We start from the raw sequence: 2,500 nt of genomic DNA, 5'->3' as shown, positions 1-2,500 counted from the left end.
CTTCTTAATTTCAAGCGTGAATGAGCTACTTATAAAAAAAAAAAACCTTCAGTTACGATGTTGCAGTGCAGTACTTCAGTTATAAATACAACTGAATTTAAATAAATCATATCTTTGATGGTGTCATTCTTGTGCGATTTTAGCAAGTGGGAAAAAATTGTAAAAAAAAAAAAACTTAGTGTAGCTTGCTTCGTCTTCTTAATTTCAAGCGTGAACGAGCTGTTCATAATAAGCTTTTAGTTGCCACGTTGCAGTGCAGTATTTCAATTATAAATACAACTAAATTTAAATAAATCATATCATTGATGGTATCATTCTTGTGCGATTTTAGCAAGTGGGAAAAAATTGTAAAAGAAAAAAATAGTGTAGCTTGCTTCGTCTTCTTAATTTCAAGCATGAACGAGCTACTTATAAAAAAAGGCTTTCAGTAGCGATGTTTCTGTATTGCAGTTATAAATGCAACTAAATCTAAATAAATCATATCTTTGATGGTGTCATTCTTGTGCTATTTTGGCAGGTGAGAACATAATATTGTTAAAAAAACATGGCGTTTCCAGCTTCGTCTTCTTAATTTCAAGCATGAATGAGCTGTTTACAAACAGCTTTCAGTTGCGATGTTGCAGTGCAGTATTTCAATTATAAATGTAACTAAATCTAAATAAATCATATCTTTGATGGTGTCATTCTTGTGCTATTTTGGCAGGTGAGAACATAATATTGTTAAAAAAACATGGCGTTTCCAGCTTTGTCTTCTTAATTTAAAGCGTGAATGAGCTGCTTATAAAAAACAGCTTTCAATTACGATGTTACAGACCAGTATTTTAGTTATAAATAACACTAAATTTAAATAAATCATGATATCATTCTTGTGTGATTTTGGCTTCGTCTTCTTAATTTCAAGCATGAATGAGCTATTTAAAAAATGCTTTGAGTTACGATGTTGCTCTTGCTATATTGCAATTATAAATGCAACTGAATGTAAATAAAGCAAACCTTTGATGATATCATTCTTGTGCGATTTTGGCAAAATGGAACATTTAATATTATTAAAAAAACTTTATAATTGATTTTGAAATTGCTAATCTGAGAGTTAACGAGAATGAGTACCTTCTGACTAAGGAAATAGCAACAGTTATATACTTCACCGATATGAAATTGCAATAAAAAAAAAGAAAAAAAAATTAAAACTTAACAATAAAAAGTAGATGGCAGACATAAACTCAACAAATAAAAGCACAAATAAAAAATAAGAAAACATTCATAATAAACGGATGTGGACGTGAACGCCAACTCTTATTCCCTTTCTCTGAGAAAGAACGAAGATCAACGAATTTTGCGTATCTGGAAAGATTAATGCAGCTTACAATATATGGTCTTTATGTAGCCCAGGCCGGAAGAAAATAGAAAGGGCGAGAAAGAGTGAAATTTAAGACACCCATAATTCTAAGTTTCTTCAAGATTGCAGACATACACTTCAACGCCAGTGGATACAAAGGTCTTCTCCCCAGCCCCCCCCCCCCCTTATTAAAATCCATAGTTTTAAATTTAATAATAGATTTACTGCATTTGGGTCATATATCTAATTGCTAGGACCGGGGAGACCACCCAGAGGCGAGGTATACTATTATCATTATTACTAGCTAAGCTACAACCCTAGTTGGAAAAGCACGATGCTCTAAGCCCAAGGGCTCCAACAAGGAAATATAGCCAAGTGAGGAAAGGAAATAAATAAATAAATAAACTACAAGTAATGAAAATAAAATTAATAACAGTAACATTAAAATAGATCTTTCACATATAAACCATATAAGAAAATTATATAGTATTATTTTCTTTACATCATAACATCTCTAAGAAAGTTATCATCTCGGGCACCACGCGATTTCTGTGCCAATCTCTTTCCTAATACACACGACAACACTAAAATAACTGAAACATTTCTTCTTCACTCAAAGGGTTAATTCGGTTAACTACAGCACTGTAATTGTTCAGTGGCTACTTTCCTCTTGGTAAAACCCTTTGCGCCAATAGGAGTAGGAGATGATGATGATGATGATGAAGGGTAGAAGAGACTCTTTAGCTATGGTAAGCAGCTCTTCTAGGAGAAGGACACTCCAAAATCAAACCATTGTTCTCTAGTCTTAGGAAGTGCCAGAGCCTCTCTTCCATGGTCTTCCACTATCTGTTTCCTTATTTTCTTTCCTCACTTGACTATTTTTTCTAGTTTTGGGTAGCACCATGGGCTCTGTACCGTGGTCTCCCACTATCTGTTTCCTTATTTTCTTTCCTCACTTGACTATTTTTTCTAGTTTTAGGTAGTACCATGGCCTCTGTACCATGGTCTTCCACTATCTGTTTCCTTATTTTCTTTCCTCACTTGACTATTTTTTCTAGTTTTAGGTAGTACCATGGCCTCTGTACCATGGTCTTCCACTATCTGTTTCCTTATTTTCTTTCCTCACTTGACTATTTTTTCTAGTTTTAGGTAGTACCATGGCCT

General features: G+C 33.7%; 1 protein-coding gene across 4 annotated transcripts in view; it reads right to left on the bottom strand.

Moving 5' to 3' along the window:
• Sans (SAM_USH1G_HARP domain-containing protein Sans) overlaps window positions 1-2,500 on the bottom strand; it is a 202,394-nt gene that overhangs the window by 142,559 nt on the left and 57,335 nt on the right. The window lies entirely within an intron of this gene.

The sequence above is a fragment of the Palaemon carinicauda genome, chromosome 13, assembly GCF_036898095.1.
Source record: "Palaemon carinicauda isolate YSFRI2023 chromosome 13, ASM3689809v2, whole genome shotgun sequence".
In the NCBI taxonomy this organism is placed as follows: domain Eukaryota; kingdom Metazoa; phylum Arthropoda; class Malacostraca; order Decapoda; family Palaemonidae; genus Palaemon; species Palaemon carinicauda.
The sequence above is the reverse complement of the archived record's forward strand: the minus strand, read 5'-3'. Positions and strand labels throughout refer to the sequence as shown.